Source organism: Sesamum indicum, linkage group LG9 (assembly GCF_026168435.1).
Source record: "Sesamum indicum cultivar Baizhima isolate 11 linkage group LG9, ASM2616843v1, whole genome shotgun sequence".
Taxonomy (NCBI): Eukaryota; Viridiplantae; Streptophyta; class Magnoliopsida; order Lamiales; family Pedaliaceae; genus Sesamum; species Sesamum indicum.
The window spans coordinates 15,068,250-15,083,746 of NC_142665.1; the positions used below are offsets into that span (position 1 = coordinate 15,068,250).

The following is a 15,497-nucleotide window of genomic DNA, read 5'->3' on the forward strand; positions in this document are numbered from 1 at the left end:
TTAGGGCTGGATTTAGATATAAGTAGTCAAACCAGTTATGGGCGGTTCGGGTCATGGGTTGTGGGCTTGGACCAAACGGTATCCATCCAAGGTGAGTAAATGGGCCTACCTAAATTATTGGTAATGGGCCATAACAAAATATTCAACATACTCCACCTTGGACCAGGACCCAATAATTGGAACCAGGCCCAAGGGGATGCAAACGGATCTGGCTATTTCAAGACTGCCATTTTTACCTGCAAAAAAGAGATGTTAGTAACATAATATCACTATGTATAGCACACACAAGTGATTTAATATATAGCACCAAGCACTTTAAATATTTGCACACAGCAATTATCACTAAATAGATAGCGACGCTATAAACCCGTAGCTATCGAGGTTAAATCAAACAGCTACTAAGGCTCATTCAGCTACATAGGCTAATCCACGCCACCAAGGCACACAAAAAACTCAACTAGCCACTTAAGTACAACCAGCCACACAGTCTTTACAAGCCACTTACGCACGAATCACAAAGTAACATAGGCTAAAATCGCCACCAAGGCAATGTACAAAGACACACAACCACATTGGTTCAACCAACCAGTTAGGCATATTCATACAGCTGTTGAGGCTAAATTAAACATCACATAGTCGCATTTTCAAAGACACTTAGCCACCTAGGCAAATGACACAAAGGCTCAAAAAACACTTAGAAGCACTAACTATACATTAAATATAAACATTGACACAACATCCACAAAGGACCATGCACTAAGCATTAATATTACACATAGAAAAATGCAAGTAGCGATTATATGCACAAAGTCAATAGTATTCTTCAATAATAATACACTTAACGTCAAATTGCACATAGCATTCACAAAGAGAACAAATTATGGATTGATACAAATTCAATAAATAGTTTTAGATTTTGTTTTCTTCCAAAAAATAGTTTTCCAAAAAAAAAATCCCAAAAAATAAATTTTTCTTTTGAAATAAAAAACAGATTTTGGATTAGAAACTTTTAGCTTTTAAAATTTCAACAAATTCTATTTTTCAAAGGATTTTAGGGGGAAAGGCCCAAATAAGGTTAGCTTGTTGTTTTTGAAAAGATTCATCAAAAAATTATATATACTAATCAGCACGAAAATGCATCAGAAAAGACAGACAAATTCGACAGAAATAATGGCAGCAATTATCACCAAAAAGCAGGGATTCAACAACAATACCAAAAAATTATAACAGCAATACCAAAGTAATTTTGAGCAACAAATATAGCAAGAAATCACCAAAAAATCAGAAAAATTGCAAATCACACAATAGTAATTTTCGATAATAAAGTAGCAAAAAATATATCATAAAGATTTTCACGTTAACTGAGACCTTTTCAGCCTAATTCCCGACCAGACACCCGACGACCTCAGGGGTCCGGCCAAGTGGGAGATCAGGGGGAAATAAAACCGCGGTAAGTTTTTTAGTCATATGTAACAGTAATATCTACGGCAAAATAACAGCAATAATAGTAAGAAATAGAGAAGTTAGTTTAGATGTTACTGTACGTCTTCAAGATCAGAGCAACCGTGGCTCTAATACCACTATTGGAGATGAGCCCTATTTACTATTACACACCGATGGGTATTGAATGCTTAAAATTACAGAAATAATACACGAAAAATGACAGAATATAGAACAATAATTACAGCAACATAAAGTAGCGAAATAAGCGACCAATCAAGGCTCAAAGAGCCAGATCTGTTTTTAGGCTTTTCCCACAGTCACAAAAATCGATAGCGTTAAAATAAACTCACGGTTGCACACGATTTTAGCACAAAGCCCTTTCCACAAAGGCTATAACCCTCGATCACACAGATCCTCACATTTGGGTAGATACAAGCACTTTTTCGATTGCACTCAACCAAGAAAACCTACCACCATTATATAGGTGGCTCTTGGATGTAGTAATGGAAGAAGGCTGCCAAAGACAAAGTCCCAAGACCATGGGAACCGGGCCCATTAATGGAGAATGAAGAAGAAGAGGAGACATAGAGGAGAGAGAGCAGTCAGCCGGTTTAAGGGAGAGAGAGGGAAATGGAAGAATGAGAGATTAGGGTTAGGTTTAAATATAAGTAGTCAAACCAGGTATGGGCGGGTCGAGTCATGGGTTGTCGGCTAATGAGTTGTGCGCATGGGCCAAACTATAGCAATCCAAGGTGAGTAAATGGGCCTACCTAAATTATTGGTCATGGGCCGTAACAAAATATTGAATAGGAAGTAATAGAAGCTAGAGGTTGGAAGTATGTAGGTGCACTACAAAATATGCAACAGTAATCATGATTAAAAATAAAATAATCATATAAATAATTATTGATCACGGTGATATAATAGTTGTTGCCATTGGTATTTATGAGAGTGGCTAAAATATTTATTATGGCTAAAAGTCATGACATAAAACTTTTTCTTTGTGAAAAAATTTAAATTTTTGTATCGGGTTTAAAATTTATTTACTATGAGTTTTAATTCATCTCTATTAAAATTATATACAATAGTCATTCTTTTTTTGTGATGGTGTAACAGAAAAATGATTGACTCACAATACGTATCTGAATTATAAGTATACTGCCACGGGGAAACATGATGGCCCAATAAAATATCATATACTGCAAATACACTAGAAACAACATTTTAAACTTTCTAACCTAAGTTACTGTTCATCTCTTGTAGCTCTTGTTGTTGTCGGAAAAATTACAATTTGAAGTATGAAAGATTGTCAATTTTAGTGTTGTACGATCAATTGTGATAATTTGTCCCGTAATAGTTTAAAACTTTGCACATTGAGACAAAAATGATAGAATTTACTCAAATGGTGGCAGAGTACACGCGGCATATTATGTGGACAATTTAATTGGATGTATTTTTTCCGGCCATTTAGCAAATTCTGATAATCTTCTTCAATTTTCGATATATTTAAAACTACAGAATAAAATTATGAAAATAAATTTTTAAAGAACTAAAACTTCCATCCCCTCATACTTGCAGAACTAAAATTGTAACCTCGTGTCTGCCCTAATTCTTGAATCGTTTCTTATATTGCTCTATGTATGCTTGTGAAGAGGTAGTCCCAGAGCTACGACGGTAACCAGAGATGCCACTGACCATAATCAGAGATGCTACTGACCGTAATCAAAGATGCTACACTATATACCGATTCTGCAATGCATAACAATGGCCATTGCGTGAGCCACCTGATGCCCCAATCGATACTTTTGAATGAAAAAAAATACAAGCAATCTTTATGTAATATTGTAAATAAGCAAATTACCTCTTTATGAAAAAAAAAAAAAAATTAGCAATTTACCTTCCTGTGTTTTTTGAAAATACAGCAATTTACCCAATTGTATGTTTTAAAATGAAACAATTTACCTTCTTAAATAGAGATTTACATTATACACTTAATTCTAAAAAATATAAAAAGATAAATTATTATTTTTCTTATTATAGAAAAATAATTTACTCATATATAATATCATAAAAATATAAATTGCATTAAACCTCTTCTAAATCACATACGTATGGACCTTCTGAAAAAAGACAAACTTAGCGAAGTGAGATGTATACTTTGGAAGATGGGATCACGGGCTTATTTCCCCGGCCCGGACTTAAAATCGTGTTTAGGAGCATTTTGGGTAAGTGCGTGCATTACGAAATTGTCCAAATATTATAAGAGCAAACTATCGAGGAGATTTTTTTTTTTTTTTTTTCCTTATCTATGCACATTGTCTAGTGACAATTTTTGGACAACATTTTCTCCCACGAAAGGCCGCCTCTTTTCTTGAGCACGATTCCACCTATTCATGTCTTGACTTTGCTTTCTCTCCCACGATAAAGTGTATACTTCTTTTTCTACAAAAAATTCTCTCATCATTCACCTGATTTTTCCATTATTTTCTAATAAAAATTGGCAAAAAGACTGAATTGAAGAATTTTTATTAGTTACGAGACTATCTTAGAATTTTATAGACAATTAGATTGAAAATCACTATAAAATAATTTATTATTCTCTACACTATAAATCACTACTACTTAAAAATTATTGTAAATTAATATTATCTACCATGATCAGACAAAACATATGTGAAAATTTAAGTATTGACCTCATTTAATCAACATTGTTATGATTTTACCTATGGCCGAAATATTTACCACAATTTTCAGCTTAGTACAAGAAAATGATTCAATAGCAATGAAAAATATTAGAGTCAACCTAATTAGCAAGTAAAAAGTTCTCGTTATTAATATGCATTATTTAATATAAGAAATTTACTTGTTAATGAATTCAACAACGAAGATTTACATTCTAATGTTTAGCAACAGTTGTTTAAAATATAAATTGAATAATGTAAATTAGCAACGAAAATTTTACTTGCTAATTGGGTCGATGCTGATTTTAGCCTCGAATGTTTTCGTTGTTATTTAGTCCTTTTCTTGTAGTGGCTGTAGTAAATATTTTTGTCCCACTTGCAGAAATGTCGGCTAACAGCCATTGCACTTTCATAGTTAATCAGTATCCGTAATGATTTTTTATTTTTAGTCCTAATAATTAATCATAGTTAAAAGTTATATTTCTTTGAATGTACCGAACTTAAATTATGGAATAAAAAATATATTTTTCCCTAATTATTTTGATCACTCATTATTTCATTACTATTATCTATTGTGTCAATTGACAAGAGAAAATTATTTTAGTTAAAGTCCAACTACATACTCTCTTTTTTATTTTGGTCTCATTATTTTAACACTCATCAAATTTAGTCCAATAAATAAAAAAAAACTTACAATTTTTAGTCTCAATTATAAATTCAATTAAATATTTAACGGAGGAAGCAAGTGCATTTAGTAACTAACCATTGATTTAGCGAAGTGAGTATGTGATTTACACGTGCTCTGTTAAATATTCAATAAAATTGTGGTTGGGACTACAATTATAAATTTTGATGACTTATAGAACTAAATTTAGTGGGTACTGAAAGAATGAGACCACTGTCACAAAAAGAATAAATTCTGAGACATAAATAACAATCTTTGCAACAAAATAATTTAAAACCATCACTACATGGTAATTCTTGATCAAATTATTTAGACAAATAATTTAGAGGAGCTGAATCAACCACCTCACATGAAACTTCTATCTATGCGAAGAGAGCAATTTTAAACTAGAAACAGCCAGAAAGGCCAACCCTTTCTCTTGGTGATCGAGCTTGTTGCTGTGGAATCAGAAGACAGGTCAAAAAAAAGTTGAAAAACAGCACAACCCTTGTAAGAATAAATAATTACTCAGACATGATAAATTATTCAAAATTCCCCTCTGCTACATAATAACCAGGATCAGCTTCACTTCAGTACTCTTGAATCAAGCAGTTTTACTCCCACAGAAATAAGATAAAAAGACAGAGAAAAATGAGATTTATTACAACCTTGTATCCTCTTCTACTCGTCGTTTTGCTAGTACATTTAATGATATCTACTCAAGAAGGAGTGACAAATGAAATGGCAGTGGATTCAGCTGCAGGGAAGACATCAACAGTTTCAGTAAGGGAATTTTCACACACGCACACACATGTGTGTAAACGTATCTAATATCGCGTCGTTTTTATATGTATACATCGAAAGCGTTCCATGATAAGGTCATGACTGGTGCAGGTAAAAGGCAAATGCAACAAGGAGAAATTTGAGTGCAAAGAGGGCAGTGAAGAGTCACAAGAAGCTGGTTTGGAGAATGAAGACTACATCTACACCCAGTCCTTGCCTTAAGGCATACTTAATTCCATGTAATGTAAATTATTTCTTGTTTTCGGTATGGTTGGTGAACATTAATATTTTTTTTTTTGATGAAAATAGTGTTTTATTTGGCATTCTAATTTGCTGTTTTTGTTTCCTTAATTTCTGGTATTTTAAGGGTTTTCGTTTTCCTGTTTAGTTGTTGATGAGGATGAAAGTGTTGAAAAACTGTTCATGACCTGTAAGGGTTTTGATTTCAAACTGTAATTGTGAATGGTTTTTGTAGTTGAGTAATTAAACTTTACGAATATTGAAAGAAATCAGCTTATTTCTGGCGGGTTGGATTTTCTCTTACAAATAACTGCATATATATGTTTCGTGTACATATTATATGAAATAAAAGATATATATATATATGTATATATGTAACTAGATTATTAATTGTGCCTTTTACTGATTGTGTTTTTTTTGTTTTTTCTTTTTATTTCCATATGAAAATTACGATTTCTAGAAATTATGTTATTTTTCTGTTTGCAACGTGGAAAGTATATGTAATACTAGCAATCGGCGCACGTGGTCCCCGCGCACATAAATTTTTAAGTGTAAATAAAAAAAGGTAAAATATCACTTTTGGTCCCATTAGATAGGGCCCTTCTCACTTGCAGTCCCACGCTTTACGTGTTCAACACATTTAGTCCCTAATCCTATTTTTTTAACCGAAATAGTCCTATTCCGTTAACACTAACGGAAACGGCACGTGACAAGTCACGTGCCGTTAGTCAACTGGACCAAAATATCACTTTTGGTCCCATTAGATAGGGCCCTTTTCACTTGTAGTCCCACGCTTTAAGTGTTCAACACCTTTAGTCCCAAAACTCTATTTTTTAATAGAAATGGTCCTGTTACGTTAACAACTAATGGAAACGGCACGTGACGTTAGTCAATTGGCAGCTAGCGAAAAAAAAACAAAAAACCATGCTTGTATTTAGTTTTTGGAGTGAAAAAAAGGCGCCAAAAAAAATATTGTGTTTCTCTATTTATATATGTAAATAACCCACAAAAACCACACAATATTTTTATCTTTTTTTCATCACTTAATCTTGACAGCAATAGGCTAAAAGATGTCACAAACATCTCAAAATACTTTCAATATTGTGTGATGTTTTAAGGAACAAAATGTTGCAAGGTATTGTAAGACTTTTGGGGGATGTTTTGGCGCATTTTGGATTTGTAAAGTGATAGTATTTGACAGATTTTAAGCATGTAAAGTTGCATTTTACAGCATATTTCATTAATGATCAAAATCAGTGGATTTCAGTATATTTTCTATTTTTTTGCAATTTAGTGCTTTTGTGCAATTTTAGTTTCTGTTTTTATTGTTTTCAAGATTTATGCTTACACATTTAAACACAACATAAACTATAATTATTACTTGCAACAAAGGCATATTCATTAGTCTTTTTACACATAATTCACCATTACAATAGCATTCAATATTTGAAGTATTTTGAGATGTTTGTGACATCTTTTGGCCTATTGCTCTCAAGAATAAGTGATGAAAATATTGTGTGGTGTTTGTGAGTTATTTACATATATAAATAGCAAAAAAATATTTTTTTGACGCCTTTTTTCCCCTCCAAAAATTGAAAACAAGCCTTCTGATGCCCCAAAGATTATAATATATAATCGGGGGGATTAATTGATAAATAAAGTATATGTCATAATTGGAATATAATAAAAGTTGAACGGATTAAATTGGAGTTTGTTATAATATTTGAAGACAACTTATATTAATTAAGAAAATTTAGAAAGGACATAATGGGTATTTTCATAAAAGTTTAATTAAATAAATAAAATAATAATATTATATATATTTATAAATAATATATATAGATATATTAGTAAGTAATAATATATATATATATGAAAGAGAGTGAGAGAGAGTTGAGAGTGGGCTCGGTGGGCCATCACCCCCACCGCCTCACTCTCTTCTCTTTTCCTTAAACACACACACAAACATAATACATACACACATGCATAACACACACATAAGAATTGAGATTCGCTCTTGCGGGGAAAAAATAAAAAAACAGATGTATGAGAATTGCAATTTTAATTTTTATTAATTTATATAATTATATTATTTAATTAGTTCGTTTATTAAATATTGTTTATATTGAACGATATACTCATAAAAGTGATATTTTGCCATAAAAAAATATAATTTTTTTCCTAATTGTAAACAAAATAGAAATGTACCATTTAATCAAAATAATATAAGATTACACATTTTTTTTTATTTTAGCATGCATAATTTACAATTAAAATGTTAATATACATTAATCAATGTATTTAAATTTTGCACACGCAATGCATGAAACAATAAAAAGTTTATAAAAAAAAATATATTATATATTAATCAATGCTGCTAAATTAATTTATAAACTCACATGCAGTCTTCGCAAGCATAACATAAAATTATACAATTATTATTTAAGTGCATATTATTTGTATAAATAAATTGAATTGTATATTTTATATTTGAGTGCACACAAATTGTATAATTATAATTTTTTAATTCTTACTCATTTATTAAACTAAATATCATGGCTTGATGCTGTTAAAGGAATATATCAAATTACATATACAAATTAGTATATCATATTAAGTGTTATAAAATAATAACACTTAATATACAAAAAAAAACTTCTATAACTCAACTGAAGATTCATATATCTAAGAAAATAAATATATATTAATAAACAATGGAATCAAAATTTAGCACATCCACTTTCTTAATTTTGGTCTTTCAAAAAGTGTAATTTACATTTCAAAAAGACAAATTTAGTACTTTTATTTATAGACAAATGCCAAAAAAAGAGTAGAATGTTCTTTATTAAAACTTGTGTAAAATATGGATATTTGTGCAAAATTTTATCAAAGATTATATAATTTGACATCAAAGCCTATATGCTCCAGGAAAAAAAGTAAGCTAATTATTGTACTCACATATCATACAATGCAAAACTAAATTGGGTAGCGACTTTTGTTCCTTAAAAGTAAACAACGGATCAATACCAACAATGTCCTAAATGTAGAGAAAGAAAGCAAATTTGTAAGAACACAGGAATTAATTGGGAATGATGGTAAAGAAACTGGCCGATACATAGAGTGAGGCCACGGCTTGTGGTTGCTATGCTCGACGTCGTACGTCTATTGCCTCTATTTAGTGGCACTCGGGATTCCATCATTCTGAATGGCGGTCGCTACACTAATAAGACGGTGTATGATCTGATTCGGGTTACGGGTCTTAAGGTAGGTTGGTCTTCGCTCCTTGTGGGCCCATTCAAAATTCCACGGAACACGTGTATTCTTTGGTTAGCACTACATGAACGATTCTCTACCATGGATCGCCCGTGGCTAATTCATCTTCCTGGGGAGTGAGTCCTTTGTGCAAGGGGTACCTTAGAGACACATCAACATCTGTTCTTTACTTGCCCTTATGCTCGACAATGTATACGACTATTATGTAGAGAGGTCCGGTTTCCATGGACGAACAGAAGATGCAGTATAGACGTATTGATTATTGCAGGGAGATGGCGGGGAAAGTATATTGTTAATGCGGCATATCGAAATCTTTTGACATCCCTGGTTGATCACATTTGGCAGGAACGGAATCATAAGGAATGTCAATAATTGGAGCGAGACGCATCGACTCTTACTTGCCTTATTCTAGATGAACTTAGACTACGCATACTTAGTGTTGAGCTACCTAATAGAATTAGTATGATTGCATTGCATAGATTATGGCGAATTCCATGGCACACATACTCGGCCATATAATTGAATAGCTTATACATTTTACGCTTAATGAAATTTATATTTTTGGAAAAAAAAAATGAAAGTTGATTTATGCTTTCTAAAAGCCAAAGAAAGAATAAGAAATATACCTAGTTTCTCTCTAAAATGTAAAGGGAACAACCATATTTCTCTCTACAAACAGCCAACACATACAGGAAAATAAAACTATTAAATATCTTTTACAAATATCAATGAATCAAGGGGGAAAGGCCCTGGACCTTGTAAGTACAAATCTTGATACTTTATGATGTCATTAGACATTTTGAAAAACAAATGAAGTAGAAAGAAATCAACAAAAACAAACAGCATTTTCACTGCAAATGGACGAAAATATTGGCATTTTTCTACCTAAAATTTAAGGACATACATATAGAATATAAGCATTAGAGAAGGCAAAGATAACAATAAAAACTTACTGCATTTTATACAATAAATAACAAATTCTCACAAAGGTGGATAAGTGAATGCCCTGCTAAAATGAATGGGAAACAGAAGATAGAAAATGAAAAATCAGTGTTTACAGACACATGAAAATGCCGATCAATGGCGTAAAAGCTTGAGTGCCTTGGCTAATGGCCTAAATTGAATAACTGAAGAAATACACAAAAGCATGGAATTGCTATGCAATAGGTAGGAAAAATTTATATAAGCTCCTAAAGTTGCTTCAACCAAAATCAAACTTTCTACACTTTTTGTTGTGCATGTAAATAAGTTCATGTTGAATTGCAAAGGAAGAAAAACAATTGAAGCTGTAAACATTTGGGAGAAAATTGTGTTCTCCATTTCTGCAAAAATATCTCTGTTAATTTTCTGTTACCGAGAAGACGATCACTCCTGCTCTATATATATACATATGCCACGCAAGATAACTGCCAAAGTAACAAACTAACAATATGACGATGAGCTGGCCCAATAATAACAGGAATAAGTGACAAGACTGACACATAAGTAATACACAACAGAAACAGAACAAAAACGTGTTGCCAAAATGTGACTTCAACCAGCATCCAAGAAGCCAACGTTTTCTTCTTCCTCAAGCTGCTGCTCTGTTATTTTCTGTTGTTGTAGCTGCTGAGATTGTTGCTGTTGCTTAACTTCAACATCCCCCCCCACAAGTGGGATGGGGATCGAAGGAGACCAGTCCCAACTTAGAGACAAGAGAGAAGAATGTCTTTAGGGGCAAAGACTTCGTAAACACATCGGCTAACTGCAGAGAACCAGGAATAAAGGAAGGGGAAATAAACCTGTCTTTGTAAGCATCTCGAAAAAGGTGGCAGTCCAATTCAATATGCTTCGTACGCTCATGGAAAATCGGATTCGCCGGAATGTGCAAGGCGGCCTTATTATCATAGAACAAGTCAATAGGCAGTGAAGCGGAAACATGGAAATCAGAAAGAATATATGATATCCAAGGGAGTTCACAAACAGTTGAAGCTAAACTCCTATATTCAGATTCAGCAGTAGACCAAGAAACGGTGGACTGCTTCTTGGTTTTTCAAGATATCAACGCATCACCAAGAAATACGCAATACCCTGTGAGAGAACGTCTGGAGTCCAAGCATGATGCCCAATCCGCATCACAGTACGCGCGAAGGACTAACGAATTTGTAGCAGGAAAATACAAGCCTCTTGAAGGACAACCTTTTAGGTAACGGACCACATGTAAGGCTGCCTTCCAGTGTGAATCGCAGGGGTGATTCAAATACTGACTCAGCTGCTGGACTGAATAAGAAATATCCGGTCGGGTGAAGCCAAGATAGAGCAAACGCCCAACCAATCTCCTATAGGATTCAGGGCGCGAGAAAGGGGTACCTGATCCAGCAGCCAATTTCAAACCCGGAGGGAATGGACTAGAAGCAGATTTAGCTTGAGCTAAGCCAGTATCTCGTATAATGTCCAACACATATTTAGTTTGTGCCACGTATAAGCCTGAAGAACCATGGGCACTTTCAAGCCCAAGAAAATACCTCGCATCCCCTATATCCTTAATAGTGAATAGTTGCTGAAGATACCGTTTAACTGCAGTAATATCATCGAGAGAAGGGCCTGTGATGAGGATATCGTCCACATAAACGAGCAGAGCCAGAATACCTGAAGAAGAAGGCTTGATAAACAAGCAGTGGTCGTGGACATATTGAACGAATCCATAAGCCGTAAGCTTCAAAGTAAACTCTGCGTTCCATTGACGTGGGGCTTGCTTCAGGCCGTATAAATAATGCTGCAACTTACAAACCATGTTAGGAGGAATATTATATCCATCAGGAGGCAACATGAAAATATCTTCTTCAAGGTACCCATGAAGAAATGCGTTATTTATGTCGAGCTGTTGAATAGGCCAAGAATAAGCAGCAGCAACACTGAGGAAGTTACGCACAGTTACACACTTTGCCACCGGTGAAAAACTATCCGTATAGTCAATGCCCTCAATCTGGTTGAAGCCCTTGGCCACTAGACGTGCCTTGTACCTATCCACTGTCCCATCTACACGAAGCTTGGTCTTAAAGACCCACTTACAGTCAATTGCACGTTTACCGGACGGCAAAGGAGAAATTTTCCAGGTGTGATTAGCCTCCAAGGCTTGCAACTCCATATCCATGGCCTCCCTCCACTCCTTGTATTGAACTGCTTCAGAGAAGGATTTGGGCTCCTGCAAGACAGACAAGGAAGCTACAAACGATATGCATGCAGGAGTACATGAATGCAATGAAGAAGGATGTTGACTAGAGCAAACAAAGTCGTTCATCCAAGTAGGACGCTGAGAAATTCTAGTGGAGCGTCTAAGTGGTTGTACTGAAGCTGGAGAAGAGTCAGAGGTGGGCAAGGACGGCTCAGGAGAGGGTACAGAAGCAGAAGAAGTATCATGAAAAGGAGCAGTAATATCTGCAGAAGGATTTAACAGAGGCAGAGGACAAGAGTTAGTGTTTGGAACAGAAACAGAGAATGGAAATACATCCTCATATAATTGGATGTCTCAAGATACAATAACACAATTGTTGTCCATGTCAAACAACTTATATCCTTTTTGTGTCATGGGATAACCTATGAGAATACACTTGAAGGCCCTGGGATGAAACTTAGACCTATGGGCCTCAATATTCGCTGCATAGCAAAGGTTACCAAAAGTACGAAGATGGTGATAAGTGGGAAGTGTACCGGTTAAACGCTCGAAGGGTGTTTTCCACTGAAGAATCTTAGAAGATGTCCTATTAATCAGGTAAGTGGCGGTAAGAATAGAATCACCCCAAAACTTAGAAGGTAATGAAGCTTGGATTAACAAGGCTCTAGCTACATCTAGGAGATGTCTGTGTTTACGTTCTATCCTACCATTTTGTTGAGGCGTATATGTGCAAGAAGCTTGGTGGATGATGCCATTCTCTTGACAAAAACATTAGGCAATCTTTGTTCAAGAACTCAGAACCATTATCCGTTCTGATCATCTTAATATTTGTAGAATGTTGGGTTCTAACCATAAAAAAGAAGGATTTTAGGACAGAGGTTACTTGGGATTTCTATTTTAGAAGGTACGTCCAAAGGGAACGAGAGTAATCATCAAGGATTGTCAATACATAGCTGCAGTTTGAGATGGTATAGGTTGTATAGTGTCCCCAAATGTCTAAGTGTATTAAATCAAATGGGGCTTTGGCTTGTGAATCACTTGGAAGAAAATGAATTTTAGTTTGTTTGCCCTTATGGCACACTTCACATGGTTCAGTAGATGCAGCATTAGAATAATTAGGAAGATGAATGTGTTTCATTACGATCAAGGGAATATGCCCCAATCTATGATGCCAAGTCTGAGCATTACAATGAGGTGTAAAAGGTGTTACGACAAATTTGGCTAACGGATAATAGGTTAACAGAGAACGAAGGAAGGTAAAGGACTTGAGTAAGAATGACGTGCTTATATAAGTGAGCTGTTCCAATGTAAACGACTGTTTTATAGGTGCCATCAGGTAAATGTATGTGTATGGGTTGTGCAGGAGTAGTGTATGAATGAAATAACTGGAGATTAGCACAAATATGTCTTGTAGCTCCCGTGTCAATTATCCAACAGTCCAAATCAATGTCTGAAGGTTCAAAGATATTACTTGTGAATTCAGCATCATCATGGCAGGTGAAGTTTGAATAGCTACTGACAGGATCGCCAGCTGCAGTGCTCTTTTGCATCAGTTTTAATTAGGTCCCCCATTAATTCAGTCATGTGCTTAGTACTGGATTCATTTGCAGTCACATGTTTCTCAGATGTTGCAGTAGCTACAAAAGGCTTAACATTTATCGCATTCTTTCGCTTATCACCCAACGCTTTGTACCAGTCTGGTACACCATGGATTAAAAAGCACGTATCCATCGCATGCCCATTCTTGTGACAGTGTGTGCACATTAAGCTTCGCTTATCCACATAAGGTCTTCTCCTGTTCTGAAATCTATCATTTCCATCTCTAGATATAAATTGATAGGCCATGTGTTGAGGAGTTGCAGCCGTTTCTGTGTGCACTTGTCTCTGTTTCTCCACTGTATAAAGCATAGAAAATGCTCGTTCCATAGTTGGCAAAGGATCTAACAGTAGTACTTGACTTCTTTCACTGTCGAACGTTTCATGTAACCCCATAAGAAACATTGCATATGTTCATTCCGTTCTTCTATCGCTTTGTTGATTCTGCAAGTACAACAACCACAAGTGCATCTTGGATTAGGTGCTAAAGATAGCAGCGCGTTCCAAAACTTCTTCAACTTAGTAACATAGGCTGTTAATGTCAGATCATGATGTGCGATGGATGCAATTTCACGTTGGATTTGGTATACCCTCGGTCCATTACTCTTGCCATAACGGCTCTGTATTTCCAACCAAAGTTCTCGCGAGCAAGCGACAAACATGAAGGATTCGACGATCTCCTTCGAGATAAAGTTCCATAACCAAGAGGTGACCATTAGATCAACTCGACGCCACTGTTCGAACATTGCGGTTCCTGCCGCTGGTCTTGGAAACGTGCCGTCAATGAACCCAAGCTTCATTTTTGTTCCTAAGCCACATAGATAGCACGACTCCATGTTAGGAAGTTTGTACCATCCAATGGAAAGGATGATAATGCCAAACTAGAGTTTTCTGATGGATGAATATACAGCGCCTCGCGCTCTATCTGCTCTGCAGTCGTTCTGTCAATTGGATTGGAATCTGCCATGGCTCACTGATTCTGTATATTGCATACAATTGTGTATCCAGAGACCTTCATAGAGAAGGCTCTGATACCATGTTGAATTGCAAAGGAAGAAAAACAATTGAAGCTGTAAACATTTGGGAGAAAATTGTGTTCTCCATTTCTGCAAAAATATCTCTGTTAATTTTCTGTTACAGAGAAGACGATCACTCCTGCTCTATATATATACATATGCCACGCAAGATAACTTCCAAAGTAACAAACTAACAATATGACGATGAGCTGGCCCAATAATAGCAGGAATAAGTGATAAGGTTGACACGTAAGTAATACACGACAGAAACAGAACAAAAACGTGTTGGTAAAATGCGACTTCAGCCAGCATCCAAGAAGCCAACATCTTCTTCTTCCTCAAGCTGCTGCTCTGTTATTTGCTGTTGCTGTAGCTGCTGAGATTGTTGTTGTTGCTTAACTTCAACAGTTCACTTCAACATATTTTCTCTCATGGGCTCTCTGCAACATTCGACTTAATTTCTATGCACAGAGGTTCACTTACCACATGCTGAAAAAAAGCACCAAACCACCCCCAAAAGAACCCTAAAAAAATAACATCCTTGACTGATGGGTTCATGGAGGAAATCGCTCCAATGTCCTCAACCACCAGCTTTGTTGAATGTCCCTAGTCACCAGCTTCAGACAAAATTTCCCACCTCTGAAACC

At 35.2% G+C, this 15,497-nt stretch overlaps 1 long non-coding RNA gene across 1 annotated transcript; it reads left to right on the forward strand.

Annotated features, from left to right (window-relative positions):
* The first annotated feature begins 5,356 nt into the window (after window positions 1–5,356).
* LOC148786917 (uncharacterized) lies at window positions 5,357–6,092 on the forward strand. Its single transcript, XR_016067515.1, has 2 exons — window positions 5,357–5,571; window positions 5,683–6,092. It is a non-coding gene; the product is annotated as an uncharacterized LOC148786917 (long non-coding RNA).
* Window positions 6,093–15,497: the final 9,405 nt, after the last annotated feature.